Here is a 26,607-nt window from a genome sequence, read left to right as displayed (position 1 = left end):
TAGAGTTGTACTGACGCACCCGATGACAATAGATAAATAAGGGTGATTTTATATTCATTTAGGCGATGGGGTTAGGATGGTGTTAGATGATGATGCATACATTTTGTATTCTGATTTGACAATTTCTGTAATGACACAATCGCTTTATCCAAACAATGCAATTTTCACTGCATATTTTTTTTTTATCTCCAATCGGGAAGTGAGCCAAATATTATTTGCCCTGACTTTAGAGAACGGACTCTGTCATCTGCATGAATCTTGCTTAAGATTTGGACATTTTGTACTTTGAGAATTGACACATCATGCCTTGGAAGCAATCCCTGTGCACATTTGACTACCACTTGGCAGCTATGGATGGTGAGGGTTATTTTTTTCAGAAGGAGATTTCTGGGGTACGTGATTGTAGAAGATGGAATGAGTGTATTGAGGTTGTGAATCACTTGGGTTAACAATCTCTTAAAGTGCCTAGTGTGGTTTTAGAGATACGTAGGGGGATATTTATAGTCCCCTTGCGCCACCTTGTGCCACATTAACGCACTCAGTGCAGTGCCACTTTCCATAAATCTGCCCCAAAGATTCTTCACTTGCAAATAATTACCACACAAGTCATTGAATGAATAAAAAGCTACCTCTGATTTTAAATTATTGTCTGACCAACATATTAGAGACTAGGTTAGCAGCTTGTTTCCATAAAAAGGTATGAAGTATGCAGTAAATTCCAGCACTTGAAGAGACTTTAACAATTGCCAAAGGTATTGAGTGGTCATTTCTAGCATACAAAGGGATGAACAGTGGTATTGACCTTCAACATATTGGTACTGTTGTGCGAAAAAGTGCTTAATAAAACGGTGTTGCAAAAAATGATACTTTGCATTATTAGTGTGACTCAAAAAAGTCATAGTTAAGAGTTGTGCTCAGCCATAATAAAGCAATGTCTAAAACGTAAAAAAACATGATCATTTTGCAAGAATGTGTAGTGGGAGCAAGTGCTGGTCAATGCAGCACAGGAGAAGCAACGCTGGAAGTTTAGAAAATTTTAAATAGTTTTGTCTCTTAAGGCATGTTTGAAAAGTAACATTAAAACCAATCTGCATGGTCAAAATATGAGATAAAGGGTACAGGTGACTGTTGGTACTGGTTCACCTATTACTTCAGCCTTAGACCTATTGTGAGAAGTAACGTGGAAAAAATTGATGTATACCTATCATTGGATATTTTAAAACTGCCATACAGTTTCAAGGGAGGCAAACTATTTGCTGGATCTTTTCTAGCAAAGTATATTATTCTGGGTTGGTATAACTAGGAAATACTTGACATGGCTATACAGACTAATACCGGTAACCCCATTGGTGTTTTTAATGTGATAGTAAAAAATAGAGAAGGACTTGTGCTAAAATTTCCACAGCTTTTCGAAGAGAATCAGGGTGTCACTGGGGGTGAGCACAAGATAATCTTTAAGGAGAAAACCTGTTAATTTGTACATAAAGTTAGAGATGTACCATTAAGCATAAGAGACAAACTCAAAAGTGCATTCAGATTAACCAGTTGCTGCAGGTGCGTTTGAAAATGCTGACACAGCTGAAGGGGTTTCCCCAATAGTAGTGGCCAACATACCTCTGTAGATTTACAATGACTGAACAAAAATATTTTCATTCACTGCTATCCACTTCCACTTCCTAAAATTCAGGAACTGTTAGCATCTTTGAGTGGAGCAGCAGTATTTTCTTTAATTGGCATTCGTGCCGCTGTTTCTCAGTGCTGTCATCTTCCTTTGTCCCTCTGACAGTGTTTTTGATGCTTACTGCATTGACACTTTCGGGTATTGTCTGCACTTTAGAAATCCATTTCGTCTTTAAATTTCATTGTCATCAAAGAATCTTGAAGGAAGGGTCAAAATGATTAACAATCTTTGTAACTCATTTTGTGGCTTTTTCGTTTTTAGCGTATACTGTTTGGGCTTGCACTTGCATCTTTAGAAGTCTTCCAGAAATTAATGTACAGGTTGTTTAGAAATGGAAAAAAAATATTAGCCTCTCAAGAAGGCATTTTGCTGTTTTCAAAAACAAAAAGACAACATTATGTAATCTTGAATAGGAGGTTAAGAATACTCAGCACGGTATGACTGTGAGAAAGGAAAACTGTAGCTTCCTTTAAGATGCCACTGAGTTCCTAGGTCATACCATATCAAGTGATGGTATTAGGCTAAGAAGAATTTACTATATGCAGTTGAGGATGTGCACAAACTGACAACCAAAGAGCAAATCAAACCCTCTGGAGGGCTGTCTGACTACTAAGCATGCATTGTCCCTTGGTTTGCTGTGGTATAAGAATCAATATAACAGTTAAGGAAGAATGGCATTTGGAAGGGTGACAGTGAACGTAATGTATTTGAAAGAGTGAAAGAAATGTAGAAGTGTTATAGCATTTCAATCCCAAAACTAGAGGTATAGTAACTGTTGATGCAAGGAATATGGTGTAGGAGGCTGGCCTGGCTTATAGTAGGTACCTGATGGTACTTACACCTTGTTCCAGGTCCAGTTGTCCCTTATTAGTAGATTAGTAGTGTTCTAGCAGCTTAGGCTAATAGAGGTAGCTATAGCAGAGCAGCTTAGGCTGAACTAGGAGACATGCAAAGGTCCCACTATACCACTTATATCATATAGGTACTATATCATAAGAAACACAATACTCAGGTTTACTAAAAATGAAGGTACTTTATTTTAGCGACAATGTGCCAGAAATATCTCAGAGGATATACTCCCTTAGAAGGTAAGTAAAATACACAAAATATACACACAAACCAAACTCAGGTAAGTAAAACAGCCAGAAAGCAGTGCAAACACTGTAGAATATAGTAGGATGCAATAGGCCTAGGGACAACACAAACCATATACTAAGAAAGTGGAATGCAAACCACAAATGGACCCCTGGGCTAGTGTAGTGTGTAGAGGGTCACTGGGAGTGTAAGAAAATGCTAAGGGTGTCCAAGATACCCCACCCCAAGACCCTGAAAAGTAGAAGTAAAGTGCAACTACTTCCCCAGAAACACACTAAACTCGTGATAGAGGATTCTGCAAAGACCAAAACAGACTGCAAAGCACTGAAGACAGATTCCTGGGCCTGAGGACCTGTGAAGGAAAGGGACCAAGTCCAAGAGTCACAAAAGTGTCCAGGGGGGCAGGAGCCCATTAAACCCCGAATGAAGGTGCAAAATGGCTACCTCCAGGTGGAAGAAGCTGAAGATTCTGCAAGAACGAAAGGTGCTAGGAACTTCTTCTTTGTGCATAAGATGTCCCACGGAGTGCTGGAAGATGCAGTGTTATTTCCTTGGAGAAAGACCGCAAACAAGCCTTGCTAGCAGCAAAGGTCGCAGTTGGAGAAAAAGGAGTGCTGCCCAGAAAGGACCAGGATGTCGCCCCTTGGGAGGGGAGACAGAGGGGGCTGTCAGCAACACAGAGAGCCCATGCACAAGAAGGCAGCACCCGCAGAAGTCCATGAACACGGGTTCAAGAAGACTGAGCACGGCGCTTATCCCAACACTACAAATAGGGTCCGACGAAGCTGGTGGTCAACTCAGCGAGTTGAGCAATGCAGGACGGAGGGCTGGGGACCTGGGTTGGGCTGTGCATGAAGGATTCCTTGCAAAAGTGCACAGAAGCCCTAGCAGCTGCGATTCATGCAGTGCACAGGATTACTGTCTGGAGAGGGGAGGCAAGGACTTACCTCCTCCAAATTTGGACAGTTGGAACACTGGACAGTCTGGGTCACTTGGGTCCACCACCTGTGTTCCAGGGGCCACGCTCGTCAGGATGAGAGGGGTCCCAGAGTACCGGTGATGCTGACGTTTGGTGCCTGCTGGAGCAGGGGGAAGATTCCATCAACCCACAGGAGATTTCTTTGTGGCTTCCAGTGCTGGGTGAAGGCAGACAGCCCTCAGAGCATGCACCATCAGGAAACAGTTGAGAAAGCCGGCAGGATTAAGCGCTACAATGTTGCTAGTATTCTTCTTGCTACTTTGTTGCAGTTTTGCAGGCGTCCTTGAGCAGTCAGTGGTCGAACCTTGGCAGAAGTTGAAGAGAGAGGTGCAGAAGAACTCTGGTGAATTCTTGCAAGTCGTTATATGAGGAAAAGCCCACAGGATAGACCCTAAATAGCCCTCAGAGGAGGATTGGCCACCTAGTCAGGTAAGCACCTATCAGGAGGGGTCTTTAACATCACCTTCTGGCACTGGCCATTCAGAGGCCTCCATTGTGCCCTCACACCTCTGGATTCAAGATGGCAGAGGTCTGGGACACACTGGAGGAGCTTTCGGCACCACCCTTGGGGTGGTGATGGATAGGGGAGTGGTCATTCCCCTTTCTTTTGTCCAGTTTCGCGCCAGAGCATGGACTGGGGGTTCCCTGAACCGGTGTAGACTGGCTTATGCAAGGAGGGCACCATCTGTGCCCTTCAAAGCATTTCCACAGGCTGGGGAGGCTACTCCTCCACAGCCCTTAACACCTATTTCCAAAGGGAGGGGTGTAACACCCTCTCTCAGAGGAAATTCTTGTTCTGCCTTCCTGGGAATGGGCTGCCCAGACCCCAGGAGGGCAGAACCCTGTCTGTGGGTTGGCAGCAGCGGTAGCTGCAAAGAAAATCCCAGAGAGCTGGTTTGGCAGTACCCGGGGTCCATAGTGGAGGCCCGGGGATGCATGGGATTGGCACCCCAATACCAGATTTGGCATGGGGTACAATATTCCATGATCGTAGACATGTTACATGGCCATATTCAGAGTTACCATTGTGAAGCTACATATAGGTATTGACCTATATGTGGTGCACACGTGTAATGGTGTCCCTGCACTCACAAAGTCCGTGGAAATTGCCCTGAACTATGTGGGGGCACCTTGGCTGGTGCCAGGGTGCCCTCACACTTAGTAACTTTGCACCTAACCTTCACTAAGTGAGGGTTAGACATATAGGTGACTTATAAGTTACTTAAGTGCAGTGTAAAATGGCTGTGAAATAACGTGTGTGTTATTTCACTCAGGCTGCAGTGGCAGTCCTGTGTAAGATTTGTCTGAGCTCCCTATGGGTGGCAAAAGAAATGCTGCAGCCCATAGGGATCTCCTGGAACCTCAATACCCTGGGCACCTAGGTACCATATACTAGGGAATTATAAGGGTGTTCCATTGTGCCAATTAGAATTGGTAAAAATGGTCACTAGCCTATAGTGTCAATTTTAAAGGCAGAGAGAGCATAAGCACTGAGGTTCTGGTTAACAGAGCCTCAGTGACACAGTCACTACACAGATACACATATTCAGGCCACAAACTAGGAGCACTGGGGTCCTGGCTAGTAGGATCCCAGTGAGACAGGCAAAAACAAACTAACAAACATGTGAAAAATGGGGGTAACATGGCAGGCAAGACGGTACTTTCCTACAAATGGGTACTGCAGCAATTTTAATCCGAGTGGTTGCAGGTAAAGGACACACCGTTGGTTTAATTTCACACTGTCTATCCATCCATCACTGTAGCACGATTGAAAAATAATCTCTTGCCAGTGTTTGGGTTCTACAGTACTTTAAAATATTCTTGTGTTTCAGGAGATTTAAAATGTTCATGGACCATTTCTTGTGGGGGAGACTATATGGACAATGCACTTAACCTTTCTGTTGGGTGTGAATGTATAAATAATGCAGTCCCAAGTTAAAGGAGATTGTTGACACGCCTCCAGGAATTCAATTTCTTTATGTGTCACACATTTGGTGGAAAGAACTCTTAGTGGATATTTTCTTTCACATTTTGCTGTAATTTCCGAAATCTATGATGGTTTCCATGGGCTTATGAAAGAGTTTGTTGTTGGACTAGTTGATATAATGGAACAACATGAGGGAATTGTTAGCATGCAGGAAAGCCTAGCATAAGATAAAGGAAGATGATGTTTTGCTGTATATCAATGATATGATTAGCAGAGGGTCGGCATGAAAATAAGTTGCCAGAGGAAATTCAGAGTAGGAGTAACTTTAAAACTTAACTCATTATTGAAGGGAGTCTGTTGATGAAGTTGTTGGCTCACTCTGAGCATTTTGGGGTGGTTTTGAAATATTGTGACCTAGTTTAAATTCATATGTGAATTGGTTACTTGGTTCCTTGCTCAGGATGCTGAGATGCTAATAGGCACCTTTTTGTAAAGAACACTCCTTTATCTCCTGTGATGTATTCAACCATACAATGGGAGAAATTTGCCATAGATTTTTTTAGTCCAATTTCTGTGTACCCTTATGGTAGAAAGGTTTTGCTCCTATTGACTTCATTTGAAATTGATGTATTATAAACTGGTAGAGACAGTGGATTATTAATCAGTTGAAGAATGTTTAGTTTCGATTTTCAGTATTTGGGATTTTCCTAAGTGGCTTGTTTCAGATAATAGGGTACACTTTGTATCTACAAAGTGCCCAACATTTTTAAAACCTTCTGGTATATCTCACATTAAAGTTTCTTTCCAGTCCCGAATCAAATGGAGTCAAGATGGCCAATAGGATTTTCAAGGAATTTGGGTAATTAGTTGTACCAATCAAATTTGATGTTAATAAGTTTGGAATAATCATCTAAAACCTCACTTGACAACAGGCGGATCACCTTTTAAGCTGTTTAGAGGAAGAGAACCACGTTTCAGTGTTAGACCAGTTAGGATCAGTAATAGAAAGGGTAGTGAGGAAGTAGAAATGGACCAGATCAAGAAAAGACTGCAAGGAATATGCAAGAAGTACTATGAATTCAAGTTATATGTCAAACAGCTTGTTTGAACCAGTTGATCTTGTGAAGACTAGGGCCCATATTTATATTGTTTTAGCGCCGGTGCAAACTTACAAAATACAATTGTATTTTGCAAGTTTGTGGCACTTTCGCATAAAAAATGACGCAAATGAGGTGCTAAAAAAAGTATAAATATGGGCCTAGGTGTCCAAATAGGGTGAAAAAAATAATTTTCAAAGTTTTATTCACCTACAAAAGTCGTTATTTTTTTTAAAGGATCTGTGCAGGTTGAGGACGAATGATGGTAGAGCAAGAGGATTATTGTTTTGGTTAAAGGAAAGACTATTATTTTTGAGTGTGACAGTAGTAATGGTGCATCAGATGTATCTGTTGATAAAAAGCTCGGTGTCTCCAGTTGGATCCCTTCTGGGGCGACTTGGCAACAAACTATCTTTGGACTGTCAAATAGCTGCTTTTAGTTTGTCTTAGGTGAGTGGTAACAGTTCATACGTTGGTTCACTGAAAGGCAGGAGAGCAATGGATTTGTGCGTGTCTATCTGAGAGAAAATTCTTCTGAAGGACAGGACCATCAGGATAATACATCCAAGTGACAGAGGTTGTAAAAAATATTGATGACTCTTCAAGACAGTGCTGTCACTTACTCTGTAGATGGTTATAACTTCAGCTGTAAAATAAGTTCCATTGGTTCAAGCAAACGAGGCCAAGAAGAGTCCTCAAGCATTTAAAATTTTTTATTTGCTATAGGCCTATCCTTTATCCTCCATTTCCTGTTTGTTTTTATGTAAAGGGGAAGGTGTGTTGTGTTGTACATTATTCATTTCTATTTGTAGTTGTGTACTTTTGTTTCGTATGTTGATTTACTCAGCTTATATCCATAATGTTTCTGTTGTAAGCTTATGAGCACATGGATGCTCTCCTGGAGCAATCTCATTAAATTTTGATTCGAGGGGCTCAACAAACCTCCTTGTTTTAACCTACTTGTGAATCAATCATATATTTTTTTCACATTTCTTTATCCAGCTTTTACAAATGATGACACATACAGTTATATAAAAAGAAAGAGAAAATCGTCAGGCTACCTCCTGATGTGAACAAGAAAGGTTAAACAATGACAAACTCGCAGATCAGTGTAGACCCACATCTCCTAAATGAGGAAGAGGTGGGATGGAGGACGCAGCAGCAGGGCAGAGGAGGAGGGAGAGGATGAGCCTGATCCACTATGGGAAGGGGGAGGAGTAGAGGGGTTGCAAGCGTGTGGGACAGGTGGCACCATCCACACACCTATCCGTGGTCCTGTGTTACACAGCCTGTCTTTTTCATGTCTCTTTCAGGAAGTGTAGGGGGAGCTAAGAAGGCAGAACTACGTCTATGGGTCTCAACCATGCCACACGCCCCGTTCACTTGACCGTCCTAGACGTGTACATGCATACCAAATATCATACTCACTTATCCATTCATTACGGGTCATCGGGAAACACCCAGGAAGGCCCAGGTGTTGCAAGGTCAGTGGGGGGGCTGTGGCAAGTACTCACCAGTAGGGTCTAACACATTTGTGGTTGGCAGAGTCCGGGTCCACATCCCAAGCTTCCCCATCTTCATCGGTACCAAGGCATTGTATCATGTAGACCCAAAGTTCTAGGTCTCATTTTGGATTCTCATTGGTACAGACTCTGCAAAGTCTGCACTCCTCGGCTACTGCCCACTCCAGTGAGTCTGCCCTTTACTTGTTTTCTGCTTGTGGTGCTGGGCTCGCCCAATGAATAGCAATGTACCTCCTGGCAAAGACCAGATGAACAAACTTATACTTCATCTTAGTCCCCGTTTTTTGGAGTGGCAACAGTCTCAACAAGCAGTGTCACCCTGTGAAGGTAGTGTTTACACCTGTCACTCTCCTTAACTTCCAGACTACTTCCTCTCAAAATGGTCCTAGTCTCCTAATTGCCCACGTAATATGAAGTCTGCAGGGGCTGTCCCACATCTTGAGCACCCAGAGGAGTGCATTGGGTACACCCTGTGGAATCGTGTGGCATCAAATAAGCCCTGTGCAAGTAAGAGAAATGTGACAGTTTGAACTTGGCGTTACTAGCCACCTCCTTCACCAAAGCGCAAGTTCACCTCCACCTCCGTCTAAGGGGTGGGTCTTCCGGGCCCCCATCCCAATTAGCTCCTGCAGATGTCAGTCTACATGCCTATCATTCTTTCATCCCCAGCTCCCCTATCTCCATCGGTATCCAGTCATTCTATCATGCTGGCCCACAGTTCTAAGTCCTTTTCCGCATTCTCATCGGTGCAGACTCTGCAAAGTCGGCACTCCTCTGCAAAGTCACCACTCCAGAAAGTCTGTCCTTTACTCATTTTCCACTCGTGTTACCGGGCTCGCCCAATGAATAGAGATGCACCGCCTGGCAAGAAGCAGTTACAGTGAGCAAACTATACCTCATCTTCGTCCCCATTTTCTGGAGTGGCAGCACTCTTTAGAGCCATTTTGGACCCGGGATTCAACAGCACCCTAAAGACATTTAATTCAGTAGGTTCGGCTGGGAAAGTTGTTCACAGTTCCCTGTTTGTGTGTGATATGCTGGAGTATTGCAGAAACTGCCCAGGGCCTGGGCCTAACTCCTCTAATGTCATAAATGCAGCATTCAGGAATAAGTCTCCTACTCTGACAACCGCCCTCCACCCAACTTGTGACATCCATAGAGTTCTGTATGCATGCAAATGGGTGTAGCCACCATATCGGGAGTAGGTTTTAGTAGGGCGCTCGCCTCAGGACATGGGTGACTTCTTTCCCAAGCTTGTGATTATAAATGGGGTACCCACTGGCTGTCTATGGCATCTCATAAGCAATCTGTGGAAGTCCTCTATGATGGTTGATACCCTCAGCAATAGATTTTCCGTGTTGGAATTGTCATCACACCACATTGCAGCGTATTGGAGCATCCTCGCCAGGTAGTATGAATGTAGGTATGGGAGACGCAGACCTCCCTCCTCCATGTCCAGTTTTAGGGTCGTTAGCCAAAAACTACCCCCACTTCCCCACCCACACCAAGGACACCAATAGTGCACCCAGTCTTTTGAAGAAGGAGGCTGTTAGTATGCAGAACAAATGTGTGCCTGGTGTAGAGGCACCTGGGTGATAGTACCATTTTACTTAGTCCTACCCTACCCTATGTCCGACAGCGGCAGTGTGTTCCAGAACACTACAGAGGTTTTGAGGCCCTGTAACACTCTTCCCATATTAAAGTCAAATTTTAGGCATGTCATGTGTTATCTACCTCTCCAGATAGCGAAATTGTTGTGTTTCCCATGGAAGACCAACCGCAGGTAGACTAACCTCCTCCTTCTCAACCAGCAACGCCAGGGGGAATAGAACTGTCTTGTGCCAGTTAACGTGGAGTTCCAGTACCTCTCTGAACCAGGCCATAAGGTGCAGCAGATGAGGTACTGATTGCCCCAAGCCTGTTACGTATATCAGAGAGTCATCTGCGAACATTGAGACAGTGTGCGGCGTGCTCCCATGCTCACGCCCCATCCCCCAGTGCTGACCTCAGGTGTATTGCCAGTGCATCCCTGGCTAGCACATACAAGAACAGAGACTGCAGGCATCCCTGCCTAGTTCCTCTTTCGATGTGGAAGGCATTGGACACTATGTGTCCCGTATGCACCTTTGCCCTGGACGAGTGGTACACAAGGCAAATCTATGCCAGGAATCTCGGACCCATCCCCATCCATTCCAGCATTTCCTCAGTTGAATGCCCTTTCAATGTCTAAGGCAACCAATGCCATCTCCATCGCCTTGCCCCGGTCTCATGCATCATGTGCAAAATCCTCCGAAATTTCATGTGGGTGCCTCTGCCAGGCATAAAACTGCACTGGTTGCTATGTACCAGGTGGCTGACCACCCTGCCCTAGTGTAATGCCAGGACATTCGCAAGTATCTTGATGTCCACATTAAGCATAGACAGTGGCCGATATGAGCTTGGGTACGACCAGTCCTTGGTGGGTTTCAGGGCCTCTCCATGTGAGTCAGTAAGGTACTATTCGTCCAAGCCTAACCAGGGGTCTCCAGCAAAGCTGGAGTAGAGAGGCAGACTATGCTTGAAAGTCCTCGACTGGAAGACCACCAGGACCAGGACATTTACCACAGGCCATGTCTCAAAGAGCTTCTTGCAACTCCTCTAATTGAATATCCTTGTCTCCAGCTAGGCCTGGTTAGGTGGGGATCTGGACCTGGTTCAGGAAACCTGCTACCTTGTGTGTCCTTACGGCTGCAGGCCTTTCATATACCCCAGCAAAATTATCCCTCAGTAGGGAGTTAATCGATTATACTTTTTAGCACCGCATTTGCACCGCTTTCTGATGCAAAAACGGCGCAAACTTGCAAAATACAACTGTAATTTGCAAGTGTGCGCTGTTTTTGTGTCAAAAAATGACACAAATGCGGCGCAAAAAAAGTGTAAATATGGGCCTTGGTATTTTACTGCTTAAACATTCAAAGACCTGTCGTTCGTTAGTTTAAAAAAAAAAAAACAGTCCATGCGACTATGGACCCTGTGAGTTTGTGAATTGCAGGAGGATTCTTTGGCTGTGGGGTAGACGTTCCTTCATTTGTCCACCAGTTGCAACCTAGTCATTATCTTGTGTAGTCCCATCACCATGTGGAGTTCTGAAACCAATCGGGGCAAGGGGTGTCTGTCCAACCTGCCATCTATGACACCGTCTCCTTCCCACACAATGGGTATTCCGACTTATGATATCAGATCTTCCTTCAATTGCCCTTAAAATTTGCTGTCATCATTGTTGGGTGTATATACATTACAGAGGCATCTCTCCCTGCCATCCACATGCCATATAGGAGCATATAGTGCCCTGCTACATACGCAGTGTGGCTACGCAACTGAAATGGGACACTCAGCGCCACCCATATGGATACCCCTTTGGCATAGGAGGAATATGTAGACGGAAAAAGCTGCCCCCTCCACCTCGCCTGTAGTTTTTCAGCTTTGCTGTCCAACAGGTGTGTTTCCTATAACAGTGCAAAGGGGGCCCCACTCTTCTAAGGTATGAGTTTGTCCTATATCTCTTGACAAACAAATTCAGGCCTCCCTCATTCCATGTGAGAAATCTAATATTCTCAGCCATGTAGGGCGATTCTAAGTGACGCCCGAAGACCCCTCAGCTGTCCCCTTCATCGCCCCCCATGTCACTCTCAAACCAGAGTCACATTGCGCTACTTATGTTGAAATTTGAATCCATAACTGCCTACCCAACACTCACCCCAGGTAAACACTTTGGAACCTAACTAGTGCCTCCCCACCCACGTAAACCATAACCCACCCAATAACCTAACCCAGTATCTGAACTATGGGGCATATTTTAAGAAACCCCTAGCACCACCCTGCATAATTTTTTTTACACAAACGTGGAGTTAAAGTGGCATTTCTCCCACGCCATTTTACTTATTGGTGCAATGCAAGCATTGTCAACCCTAGCGCCACATTATGCTTGTACCAAGCATAAAGTATGCAAGGGGAGCGTTCTGGCACTAGTAGATCTGAAAAAATTGTACAGTGAAATTTAACAGATTTTACTGCAACATTTTTCCGTCATTTTTAACGCCCACTCAGAGCAGGCGTTAAAATGACGCACCCATAAAAATCAATGGGCCTCCTTGCACTTTGCAAAACTAGTTTCAAAATTGTTGACGCTAGTGTAGCAAAGCACCACAATAGCGTCAAAAATGTTGATGCTATTGTTCTAATGATCGCCATGCTGCGCCGTAGTTTGAATATGCTGCAACCATGGTGTCGTTAGGTGCTGCAGGGGTGCAGAAAAAGTGGCACATCAGAACTGATGCACCACTTTTTCTTAAATATGGGCCTATGTGTGCAGGGATTTGTCTTGGGTCCAACTATAGCAAAAATCAACAAAGAGGTGTGGTGTGGCCAGGTGAAACCTAAGGTGGCCGGACACGGAATCCAACCCCTGTGGCAACCTAGTGGTCTGCACACTCAACCCTAACTCAACCATAACACCCAATGAGGAAGATAAGAAGTATGAGGGGGAACCGTGAAGAGGACGAACGAATGACAGGGAGAGAAGATGAGGGGAAGAGAAGGGCGAGGCTCCAGCATGTCTATGGCCCCAGTTGAAGAAGCAGCCTCGGCGAGTCAGTGTCATATTTACAGCAAAGTATATGGATTATGGGGTTAAATGTGCATAGAGTCACAACCTGTGGAGAAGCCACAGACAACTAGAAGGGAGGCATGAATGTTTAAATTTGCAATCTATAATATACAGGGATGTTTGACCCTATCAAAAGGCTAGAGCATTTGCAGGAACTGAATTAGTTAGTTACAGAATTGATTTCTGCAGGAAGCACATCTACTAGAGGAGCACCATGGAAGAATACATTTGAGCTGTATGTCAGTAGAATAACTCCCATATACAAGTACAAAGCTCCATTACAGATCAATTGGGTACATGTATTTTGTTGCAAAGATTGATACAGGAGTTCCAGTTATTCCTGGTCTCAATTTATGTACCAACTGTAAGCCTAGAAGAATTGTATGGAAGTATCTGTGTATATGTTTGAATGTATGTGTTTGTATTTGAATGAGTTTTTTGTATAGCACAAACCCAGCTGAAAAGGCAGTGGAACACGGTAAAGGGTAAAAGGCAAGCATAAACTCAACAAGTGATACAAGAGTGGCTGGTTAATTGATTGTAACTGCAATGTGATGTACTGCTTTTTAACTCTTTCCTAAATCGTAAGTATTGGTCTGTTTTGCTGTTTTGCTGCCTGAAAGGTTGATAAATCTTGCATGTGCTGTCTCAATGGATAAGCCTTCAGTCGTATTTTTTCACTATGTAGCCTACAGTCTGATGGTGGCCTGGCTGCGGGTGTGCCGATAGCCAACATAAATGACAAACTTGTCTGCAAGATAAGTGGGAAGCTGACAAGGGGAGCCAATGGAGTTCCCATCAGGATGGGCTTGATGTGACCATCACTGAATAAGACATGCTGTGGCGTGTAGGATGCCCTTAATGGTTGCCAGTGTAAGTCTGTAAAGCTATGTAGCAGGGTATTACCACCGTCAAGATGCAAGAGTACGAGGGCTTGAACCACAGTTCTGAGGTTACTTTCTGAAAAAATTGGTTTCAATTTCCTTAGCTGAGACAGCTGGTACTGAACTGTCTATTTTTGTCAATTGTTCCTTCAGGGCTAGGTTGGTGTCTAAGATGAATCCAAGTAACCTGGTACTTGGTGAAGGTTGGGGTTCAAAGCCATCAAGGTTTAAGTAATTGTGCCACTCTTGTATTACTGTTTGTTCTGCTTAGCAAATGAAAGGAATTCTGTCTCTGTTCAGCTGAGCTTCATGTAGACGCTGGACACCCAGGTCTTGATGAGGAGCAGGCAGTGTTTGAGAGGCAAGATGTAAGGAGCAGCGAAGGCTTTCAGGTAGTCATCCATTAGACATGAGCTACTTATACTAAAGAACAACATTTACAAAGTCAATCCCAGTGCACATGGTGGAGCATTGGAGCTGTACAAGGCCAAAACATTGGTTGGATAAGGTGGAGTATGCACTCATTGTCTGCACTTCAAATACTGGTAAGGAGGCAGGAAAGTGGGGACACTGCTTGTCAACAGGCTCTGTGCTTCACAGGTGCACAGCTGTACCTCAAAACTCCTAGGAGCCAGAGGCAAATTGGAAGAGAAACGCAAGGCATTCTGGGAATAGGGATAGGGATAGGGATCAGAGGTGTGAAGAGAGTATTACGTGGCAGTTTCCTAGTTAAGAATATCAGTGGGGAAGAAAGACATGTTAGAACTTTCAGTAGCAAAGAAGGAGGTCCAATTGGCATTTGAATATCTAAAAGCAGGGCAACCTAATGGTCAGATGTGATGGCACTTTCTTATCAAATATTAGCCCTATGCTGCTAGGTCCATTTTAGGAGTTACTTATCACCTTTCTGAACCCACTCAATGTAACTCCTAAGGGCATACTTAAAAGACCCTAGCGCCTCCTTGCGCCACATTAGCATAATTGTTTTTACACTGATGTGGCCCAACGAGGGCAAAATCTCTGTGGCGTATTCACCAAGTGGCACAATGCATGCATAATCTAGTTTAGCCAAAACTAGTGCAGTGATTACGGCCATTTGAAGCTCAGTAGGAATAAATGATGAATTTTCATAATTAGCCTTAGAGCAAAAAAGATGGTGAAAGCTAACATATTGACCTGATCTTCAAATATCAGTTTGTTGTTGAAGATCATGCCCATGTTTTTCATTTTTCATACTGGTAGATGGACTGGGCCCCAGTCCAAGGGCCACCACATTTAATACCAGAGAGAATTGTTGTGTCCCAATAGTAGGAGCTCTGTTTTACCAGAAATGAGCTTTAAACAATTCTGAGTCATCCAGATACTGACATGTGACATACAAGACCTGAATTTGGCTGTGGTTACTTCTGAATTGCTGGAGATGAATACCATGATGTTTGTATCATCTGCAGAAATCACCAAAAATCCGAAGGATTTAACCAGACTGCCCAAACGTGTTGCATACAGACTGAAAAGGGTAGGGCTCAGTGAGGATCCTTGTGGTACACGACAAGGTGAACTAAAGCCCTCAATAGCTACTTGGTGCAATTTATCTGAAAGAATTGATTTTATTAAGCTGAGTGCAGGCCCCCCTACGTCCAATCCGGCCAGACAATCTATCAGGACGTTGTGATTAACAGTATCAAATGCCACTGAGAAGTCCAATAAAATCAAGGCTGCCCTGCCTCCACCATCAAGGATTGATCTCACTTCCTCTGAGTCTGCTAGCAGGGCTGTCTCAGTGCTGTGAGATTGCCTAAATCCAACTTCAGTGCTGTCCAGCAAATTATTGAAAGTCACAAAAGCCATAAGTACAGCATTCGCTTTTTTCAACACTTGCTGGAAAGGGCAGCCAGGACACAGGTCTGTGGTTACTGGGCTCCTGAAGGTCCAGGTGACATTTTTTTTAGGAAGTTTAGAATTTAAGCTTTCTTCCACTCCACAGGGAAATAACCTGAACTTATTATTTCATTAAAAATGGGCCTCAAGTAATCACTGAAGTTGTCCGAGACAAGATGTGCAATCTTTGTGGAGCAGGGGTCTAAAGGGCTTCCCGATTTTGTTGTTAAAATCATCTTCTGCACCTCTTCTGAGCTGAGAGGGGAAAACGTATTAAAATTAGACAGAGGGATTTGTGATGCCTTATTATACAAGAGGGCTCATCCAGACTGATTAGAACAGAAAATGTATTTAAAAAAGTGCCTGTTCTGTAGTTTGTAAAAAGTTGGCTAAAGTATTGCAGAACTCTTGAGTACAGTTATCATTTTTAGCAAGCAGTAGTTTTTCTAAGTTTTTACAATATAAAAAAGCTCCATGGCAGAGTTTGTAGCTTGAAACATCCTGTTGGAGAAATATTTTGACTTTACTTCCAGAATGAGGTTTTTATAATTAGCAATAGATTGTTTATGGTTTTCTTTTTTTAAGAGATCATAATTAGTCCTCCACTCATGTCCCTTCTGGCTACACTCTTGTTTCTGCGCTCTCAGTTCATCCTTGAAGCAAGGTTCAGTGAGGGCTTTCCTACGGCTAGTAAAAACTTTTAAAAGGGGCTAGGACATCTACTGCCTTTCCTACTCAGTCTGAATAGTTCTGCATAGCGCCATCTAAATTAGGTTTTATTGAATATTTAATCTCTGGGATGGATTCTGATAATAATGCACAAAGAGCAGGCACACTAACATTCTTCCACTCCCTACTCCGAAATATCTGTCTTAGTTTTCCTACCAGATGAAGAGAGTGGAAGGTTTAGTGAGAAAATTATGGCGCGGTGATCCGGCCAGGTCAATGGTAGTAATTTGTTGAACTGGAGATAAGGACTGTTGGTAATAATCCTGTCTAACATATGTCCTGCCAGGTGCGTAGGAAGTTGCACACGCTGGCAGAGGCCAAAATGTGCCATTACCTCAGTCAGAAATAAAGAATATTTAGAATAAAGATCCTTTATCTGCTGTTTCTCCAGATGATAAAGTCTCCTAATGCTGTAAAGTCATTATCATTTACACACAGATCCTTTACAAAAAGTAAATTATACATACTTCTGTCATCCATTTCCCATGTGGATGAGCAAAAGAAGCAGTTGCAGAGGACTGGTAGACCAATTTAAAAAGTACAGGAGAGATCTAAAAACAAGAAAACAAGGGGATAGGGGTGGGGGAATTGTCGGGCTACTTTCTTGGCAGGCAAAAGATAAAAAGGCTTGCTTTGCGTTGATTTATATCGCTGTCACCATTATCAGTACTATACAGCTTAGTGAGCCACACTTGTCCAAAGGAGGGTGCACATGGTGTGCACCACAGAGCTTTTCCATGGGTTTCAATCCATGTCACAGAAGGTAGCTCTAAGGCACATACATGATCATCATATGCAGAGGCAGGGGCAGGGTCAAAATGCTACAGCTTATCATGGCTAATATGCGGTAGGGAGACACATTCTCAACCACTGTGAAGTGGACTTTTCTCTGTCCCAACAAGCAGTGACAAATATACTGGATCAAGTGAGTGAGGATCCTCGTAGAGTGAGATAGCTCAGAAGTAAGGAGGTCTGCAATGTCTATCGACCACTAAAAACCATGAATAGAAGTACAATAATACATTCAAAAAACGTTTGTTTCATTATTTAAAGACTGTGTGGGTTGGGGTCATAAAAACAGTAGTTTGCTGAAGCTTGCAAGCTTGTGTACCTGAAAAACACTTTTTAATATTAGGTGGTGCTTAAAGTCAAATTGATGGATATGGTGAACATTTATTTTAAAAAAAACACTTTTTTGTAAAGCTTGCTGTTGGCAGGCATGAAAAGGAAGCCACTTTCTGCAAGAGACTGAGCGGGAAGAAGAAATTGATCCTGCAATGAAGAGAGTTGCCCTCGATCACATCTAGTGCAATCGAGGGACCTATTTTAAAGTTGAGCAGAATACCAGGACGTCGCTGCCCTTACCTTGCATGACCTATGGCTGTGTGCAGTAAGAGTAGGTTCTACAAGACATAAAGGGATTATATGTCAGCAAAAAAAAACACTTAAAAATACTTGTTATGGGAAGGTTATAGTTACTTCTGCTCAAACATGCACAATCATTTAAAAAAGAAATCTCTGAAATTAACTAAAAACACTGGTAAAGTGAAGTGATAATTATGAATCAAAAATGAAAAACCTCTGAAATAGGCAGTTATGATTAACTGATCAATCCATAACTCATGACTACATCAAGCACTGCTCAGGACCTCACACGTCACTAGTAATGTCATCTCCAATTACTTCATTGATGACATCTCATGTGACATCACCAGCAATTTCAATTTATAAGCATGAATAATTTGTGATGAGCACATCAAATAGCTTGAAAAATTGAAATGCGAAATATCCAAGCAGACTTCACTTTTAATTCCAGGGAAAAGTGTTCAGATATTAAAGTGCGCTTGAGGAATATTGTAGTTTTCTAAGTACTAGGCATTCAGCATTCAGATATACTTTAATTAGACAATCAAGTCCATTAAAGTGTCATATGGGAATAAAAATAGAATCATATTTCCTAAATGTAAACACATTTAACTGTAAGTTGAGGACAGATAGCAGCTTCACACTCATGGAGTTTCTGTAAATTCCTGTAGAATAGGCGCAAATAACAACATAAAACATGCAAAGTTTAGAAATGCGTCGTGTTGGTGCCATATGCGTCAGAAAATTTTGAGCTTAACAATTAATTTCTAAGTTTAAAAAATAAAAGATTTAGCGGCAAAATCTCGTAGTTAAAGCAGCTTTATTGTATAATCATATAGTTTGATCACGGCAATGATTCTCTAAGAATCGAAAGGGAAAAATGAAGTAAGCCAAAGGCTTAATATGTTAAAAATCCACTTCATATCTAATAAAAGTGCAGCACAAATGTGCATTGTTTATTTCTGATGTTTTGAGACTGGGCCTATGCCTCTGGGGCATTCAAGATGTTGTTTTTTATGGGCGAGCGCAAAGCGCTCGTCCATTCTGTTATCTCTCTTTGGGCTTGAAACCACGCCCATGCCACGTCAGTCACTTACATTGGTTTGTGGACTTGCCTTTTAAAGTCCACTTGCCTTCATTTGTGAAAGGCATGCATACGTCATGCCTTTTCCAGTGTTTAGCCCACCTACACAGCACCGGTAAAGTACTAAAAACATACAATCCTCGAGGTTTTCAGCCTGGGGTCCGGACTAATTTATCTGTTAATTTTCCACGCAGCGTGATCACGCTGCATTTTACATAGCGCGATCGTGCTGCGTGTTTTTTTTGCTTTACAAAGCGAATAGCTCTATCTCGAACAGACGCGAGACCCGTTGCATTGAAAATGCTTGTTACCTTAGTGATTTATCTACCATATCCAAAAATGTAATGAGTCTGGTGATGACGTCCGGTCAAGCATTGTTCAGCAGAAATGTAAGAGCTGATGGAATTGTTCGTGTCCCTCCTTTGTTTGAGGGATGTTGGAGAAATCTTCTGGATTCATCAAGTAAGGTGGGGCATATACAGAGCAGATTTGTTAATGATTTCTGAAATAGGCTGCATGAACAGCACGTTTTGATGGCTGGTTGACATACCCATGAGGGCAGTGGATCCAAAGATGAAAAGCAGCCCATTCGAAGTCGGCAAACTTGGCTTTATAATACGACGTAATTGGTTCCGTAACATATTTTTGGACTCTTTGAACATAGCTAGGAAGGACTAAAACAGCGTGAGTTCTTTTGCTAAACGTCCGGTAGGCCAATGCAACAATTCCATTTGAACCTTTTCATTTAAAGCTGTACTAGGCAGAAATGAACTCCATATGCCCGTGGTACTGGGAGATAGTTAACATAATCTGAGTCTATTGGCACTTAATACAGAGTACAAGGGTTGAGATATCAGAATATCACCAAAGGATGTACTATTTACATAATATTCAGCACAAATGTACTGTGTCTGCACAAGATGCAGGAAGGTGGTCGAAAGGACTAGACTATCTTTGCATTTCATGTGTATTACTCATGAGGAAGAGGCAGACGGAGCTTTTCCCTACAGATCATGGGAATACAAAAAGTGTGTGAGATGTGTTCACTCTATGTTGTAGGTTTTATTTGTTAGTGTTTCTTAGCTCTACTGGGAGTTAGGAAAGTTTGCATGTAATGTGACCTAGAAATGCCAGGGAGGGCTTGTCAACTGTGGCTGAAGGATATGGGTACTAGGTCTAAAGAGTCCTTGAATCAGTAAAAGATGTTCATGACTGAATACATTAATTTGGCATTTTGAAGAACTGGGGGGAAGGGTGGTCAAAAAGAATGTATGCCATCAGCGGATACCAGGTTTTCTGTGCATGTCACCCATGTACTTTGCGCTCGCACAACGTCTACCAGGTTGAGTGTGAAAATTAAAGCTTTTATAACAGCACCTTACAAATTCTCAGTATACTGGAACATTGTACATCCACTTGTTAAATCATAAGTACCCACAATACTGATGTTAAGGTCACTGGTGGTATCATGAGAGCTTATTTAAAACGTGTGTTCTCCTTTCAATAAATCTACCAGAATTTGGCTAGCTATAATCGCAACAAAACAACATCCTTGATGAGTTGGTCTCACATGTAGGTGCAAACAGGAAGCCCTCAGTGACAGATGAACGAGTTACTTACCTTCGGTAACGACTTTTCTGGTGGATACATTAGCTACCTGTGGATTCCTCACCTAATGAATACTCCCATGGCGCCAGCATTCAACGGAAATCTTCTTACTAGTCTCTGCACGTCGACGAGGACGTCACTCTAGCCCACGCGATGCCGTCTGACGTCATACAGGCAATAAGAGGTCCTCGCCGACGTGCCGATGACAGTACCAACATTTTTTACGTGCATGAGAATAATAATAACCCAATGTAATGAAAGAGCAAAGCAACATCTCTTAATATTGTAAATCACACAACATTGCAATAAAATAGCTGTAGATTTAATATAATCTTTTTTTTTTTTTTTTTTTTTTTTTTTTAAACAAATAAATATATTTATACATACGAATCATGTATATACACAATATATATAGATTTATATATAAATATACACATATATACAAATATCATATATGCAAAATGTATTGCAACTTTGAAGACCAAAAGGAGCACACTCAAGGATTGCTTGGAGAGACCAAAAAGGCAGGTGGGACCGTGAGGAATCCACAGGTAGCTAATGTATCCACCAGAAAAGTCGTTACCGAAGGTAAGTAACTCGTTCTTCTGATGGATACAACTACCTGTGGATTCCTCACCTAATGAATAGAGTCCCAAAGCAGTACCACGCCCGGCGGTGGGTGCCTAAATGGTCAAACCAAGAAATCCTGCAGCACTGACCGTGCAAAATGACCGTCCCTTCTGACCTCAGAGTCCAAACAGTAATGTTTCACAAAAGTGTGAAGGGACGACCAAGTTGCGGCCTTGCAGATGTCGACCACAGGAACACCCCTGGCCAAGGCCGAAGAGGCAGACTTAGCTCTGGTGGAGTGAGCTCTAATGCCCTCAGGCGGATCCTTCTTTGCCAAAGAGTAACAGATTTTAATGCAAAGAACAACCCACCTGGAGAGTGTTCTCTTGTGGACTGCCTTTCCTCTCCTCTTGCCCACGTATCCGACAAACAGCTGATCCTCCAGCCTGAAATCCTTCATTCTGTCGATATAGAAGCTCAACGCCCTTTTTGGGTCCAGGCGATGTAGTCTTTCTTCCTCCTTTGAAGGATGAGGCGGAGGATAAAACGTGGACAAAGTGATTGTCTGAGCCAAATGGAAGGGTGAAACAACCTTCGGAAGGAAAGCAGCCTTGGTCCTCAACACCACCTTATCCCCATAAAACGTTATATAAGGGGGTTTAACCGATAAGGCCTGCAACTCACTCACTCTCCTTGCAGATGTTATAGCTACCAGGAATACTGTTTTAATAACCAAATACCTTAAGGGGCAAGAATGCATAGGCTCAAAAGGGGACCCCATAAGGAAAGTCAGGACCAAGGACAAATCCCATTGAGGCATAACGAATGGTTTTGGAGGATATTGATTCAGAAGACCTTTCAAGAATCTGAGAACAATAGGGGATTTAAATAACGATGGTTGGTCTGGAAGACAAATGAAGGCTGACAAGGCCGACAAATAACCCTTAATGGTAGCCACTGCACAACCTTTCTGCGCTAGAGACAGTGCAAAAGACAAAACATGTGACAGATGAGCATGTAAGGGATCAATCTGTCTCTCTCCACACCACATAACAAATTTAGACCACCTATTAGCGTAGATAGATTTAGTGGAGTGTCGCCTGGCCGCTAAGATAACATCCACTACATCAGGCGGGAGAGAGAAGGAACTCAGGTTGCCCCGTTCAATCTCCAAGCATGTAGGTGCAGACTCTGGAGGTTGGGGTGTAAAACCTGCCCCTGCGACTGCGAGAGGAGGTCTGCCCTGAGAGGGAGACGGAGCGGAGGGCACAGTGAGAGTTGGAGAAGGTCGGAGTACCATACCCTCCTTGGCCAATCCGGAGCTATTAAGATGACTTGGGCCCGGTCTTGGCGAATTTTCCTCAACACTCGAGGAATCAAGGGTATGGGGGGAAACGCGTAAAGCAACTGGTCGCACCAGGTTATCTGAAACGCGTCCCCCAACGCTCCCTGCATCGGATACTGGAGGCTGCAGAATAACGGGCAATGCGCGTTCTCCCAAGTGGCAAACAGATCTATCAGAGGAAACCCCCACATCTGGAAGATTAAACAGACTTGATCTGGATGGAGACGCCACTCGTGGTCTGCCGAGAATTGGCGACTGAGACTGTCCGCACGTACATTCAAGACCCGGCCAGATGATTTGCCACCAAGCAAATCTGATGATCCTTTGCCCAGGACCATAGCCGAAGAGCTTCTCTGCAGAGAAGGTACGACCCTACTCCTCCCTGTTTGTTTATGTACCACATCGTGGTAGTATTGTCCGTCAGGACCTGTACCGACTGACCACGAAGGGATGGGAGGAAGGCCTTGAGAGCCAGACGTACAGCCCGTAACTCCAACAGATTGATATGAAACACCTGTTCCTCTGGAGACCAAAGGCCTTTGATCTCCAGATCCCCCAGATGAGCTCCCCATCCTAGGGTGGAAGCATCCGTTATGACCGTGGCCACTGGTGGCGACTGCGCGAACGGCTTTCCCTGTGAAAGATTGTTGCCCGCAATCCACCACTTCAATTCCACAGCAGCATCTCTGGAGATCTTGACAGTACCTTCTAAATCTCCCTTGTGTTGAGACCACTGCCTTCGGAGGCACCACTGAAGAGCCCTCATGTGCCAGCGAGCATGCGTGACCAACAGAATGCAGGAGGCGAACAGACCGAGCAGACGAAGGACCTTGAGGACTGGAACTACCGCTCCATTTCGAAACATTGGAACCAATTCCTGAATATCTTGAATCCGCTGAGGCGGAGGAAAGGCTCGACTCAATGTTGTATCCAGTACTGCCCCTATGAACAGGAGGCGCTGAGAGGGCTCCAGGTGAGATTTGGGCACGTTCACCGAAAAGCCCAGGTCGAACAACAACTGGGTTGTTGACTGCAGATGATGCGACACAAGCTCCGGGGACTTGGCTTTGATCAACCAGTCGTCCAAGTAAGGGAATACTGCTATCCCCTTCCTTCTGAGCTCCGCCGCAACCACTGACATCACCTTTGTGAAGACTCGAGGTGCTGAAGTAAGACCAAACGGGAGGACCGCAAACTGATAGTGCTGCGACACTACCACAAACCGGGGATACTTCCTGTGCGACTTGAGTATCGGGATATGAAAGTAAGCATCCTGCAAGTCGACAGACACCATCCAATCTTCCTTGTTCAACGCCAAAAGCACCTGTGCTAGGGTCAGCATCTTGAACTTTTCCTGTTTGAGGAACCAATTCAAGATCCTCAGATCCAGGATTGGTCTCAACTGACCATCCTTTTTGGGAATCAGGAAGTATCTTGAGTAACAACCTCGACCCTTTTCCTGCTCTGGGACCAACTCTACCGCGCCCTTTGAAAGGAGGACTTGAACCTCCTGTTCTAGCAACAGGAGGTGATCTTCTGAACAATAAGATGGGCGGGGCGGGATGAGGGGCGGGAACTCCCGAAAGGGAAGGGCGTAGCCTTTCCCCACAATGCCGAGAACCCAAGTGTCCGTTGTGATAGACTTCCACTTGTGGAGAAAATGCTGTAATCTTCCCCCTACAGGAGAGGAGTGAGTGGGAAACGGTGGAAGCCTAAGGCTGCTTCCCCTGCTGCACCCCTCCAGAGGACGAGGAAGAGGCAGAGTGCTGTTGAGAGGCTCCTCTGGTACGGGCCCCACCCCTCCCCCTCCCTCTAAATGACCTATAGGGGAGGGAAGAGGCGGGTTGCTGGAACCTCCCCCGAAAGGAAGAGGAAGAAGAGCCACGCCCAAATCCCCGAAACCTCCTGAAAAATCTAGAAGAGGCAGAGGAAGAAGGAGCTTGCAGTCCTAACAATTTGGCTGTGGCTCTGCTCTCCTTAAATCGTTCCAAGGCCGAATCTGCCTTGGCTCCAAACAGTCTGTCCCCATCAAACGGGAGGTCCAGCAGGGTCGACTGCACATCCGCAGAAAACCCTGAGTTTCGGAGCCAGGCCTGTCTTCTTGCCACCACAGCCGTGCCCATCGCCCTGGCCACCGAGTCGGTCGTGTCCAGCCCAGACTGGATAATCTGGGTCGCGGCAGCCTGGGCGTCCGAGACCACATCCAAGAGACCCTGGGGGAGCTCCGTAAATGAAGACGAAATATCATCCATCAGAGCATGGATGTACCTCCCCAGAATGCATGTTGCGTTGGTGGCCTTCAACGCCAAACTGCATGACGAAAATATTTTCTTGGACTGCGCATCTAGTTTCTTGGAGTCTCTGTCTCCAGGCACCGTCGGGAAGGAACCAGGCGCTGACTTTGAGGAACAGGAGGCTTGCACCACCAAGCTCTCCGGCGTAGGGTGTCTAGAGAGAAAGCCAGGGTCAGATGGTGCAGCTCGATACCTCCTGGCCACAGCCCTATGAACGGCCGAGGAAGACACCGGCTTCTTCCACACCTCCAACACCGGATCCAGCAAAGCCTCATTAAATGGCAAGAGAGGCTCAGCTGCAGCAGAGGCCGGATGCAATACCTCTGTCAGCAAATTCTGCTTCGCCTCTGCCACCGGCAAAGGCAGGTCCAAAAAGCTCGCTGCCTTCCTCACCACAGCATGAAAGGAAGCAGCCTCCTCCGTATATTCCCCTGGAGATGAAAGGTCCCACTCAGGGGAAGTGTCCAGCCCACTGGCTGTATCCAGACCATGTAGTCCATCTCCAGAGTCCTCAATCTCTCCCTCCTCTAAGACTCGCTGGTACTCCTGCTCTTCTAAAAGACAGAGAGCACGCCTCCTCGAATGAAGTCTCTCCTCGATACGCGGAGTCTCCAGAAGCATCTGACGCCGCGTCCGGCGCCACAGGCAGCTTCGGCGCCGAGGCAGGAGCCGGAGGACGAGGTCTTGGAGCCGATGGACCAACCGGAGTCACAGGGCAAAATCCTGACTTCGACGGAAGGGCAACCTCCGGGGCCGAAACATCCGAAGCCACCGGAGCGGCAACCGACGCCGGCACCGGCGCCGAGCCCACATTCCCAAAAGGGAGAAAGGGCATAAAGGGTGCCGGCCGAAGAGGCGCAGGATCACCCAACGAAAAGGCCAAGGGCCCCGAAGGACCAGCCGGAGCAGCTCCTGGAGCCATCTGCTGAAAGATGGTATACATCGCATTAAGAAACGCGGTACTATCGGCTCCAGGAGTGGGAAAAGCCGGATACTGGGGTGCCTGGATCGAGGGCGACCCCGACGCCGGCCTCGACGTCTGCGACGCCGGAGAAAACACAAGAGGCTGCACCACCTCAATCACCGACGCCTGACCAGGCGAAGTCGGTGACGCCGGAGAGGGCAACGGCGTCGATGGATGCGGCGTGACCGTGGGGCTGACCTCCCAAGTCCTCCGACGCCGAGCCGAAGGTGACCTCGAACGAGACTCCTTGCTGGAATGATGTCGTGAGTCTCTACGGCGCCGGGAGTCTCGATGACGCCGGTGAGACCTTGGCGAAGAAGACTTCTTATGATGTTTCTCCTTCTTCTTTGACTTTGCCATGAATAACTTGGCCTCACGCTCTTTGAGGGCCTTCGGATTCATGTGTTGACATGAATCGCAAGTCGAGACGTCGTGTCGGAGCTCAAACACCATAGACAGTCGGAGTGAGGATCTGTAACTGACATCTTGCCCCCACACTCTCGACAGGGCTTGAAACCCGACTTCCTCTGAGACATTATTACCGCAGAGAAGACTACACAGCAGACAATACACTGTAACCACGAAGGTAACAGTAGCTCCCTCGAAGATAACCGTTTCGAATGCACGGAAAAAAGGGAACTGTCATCGGCACGTCGGCGAGGACCTCTTATTGCCTGTATGACGTCAGACGGCGTCGCGTGGGCTAGAGTGACGTCCTCGTCGACGTGCAGAGACTAGTAAGAAGATTTCCGTCGAATGCTGGCGCCATGGGAGTATTCATTAGGTGAGGAATCCACAGGTAGTTGTATCCATCAGAAATATGGATTTAAAGTAGGTAGGTCTGTGAAGGGCTAAACATTTTTGGACAGTGTGGCGTCTTATGCCTCACCCTTCTATAACAATTGTGGCAAGGACATGGTACATTGTGGTAAGCCGTCT

This window comes from Pleurodeles waltl, chromosome 10 (genome assembly GCF_031143425.1).
Source record: "Pleurodeles waltl isolate 20211129_DDA chromosome 10, aPleWal1.hap1.20221129, whole genome shotgun sequence".
Lineage (NCBI taxonomy): Eukaryota > Metazoa > Chordata > Amphibia > Caudata > Salamandridae > Pleurodeles > Pleurodeles waltl.
This window is presented reverse-complemented; position numbering follows the sequence as displayed.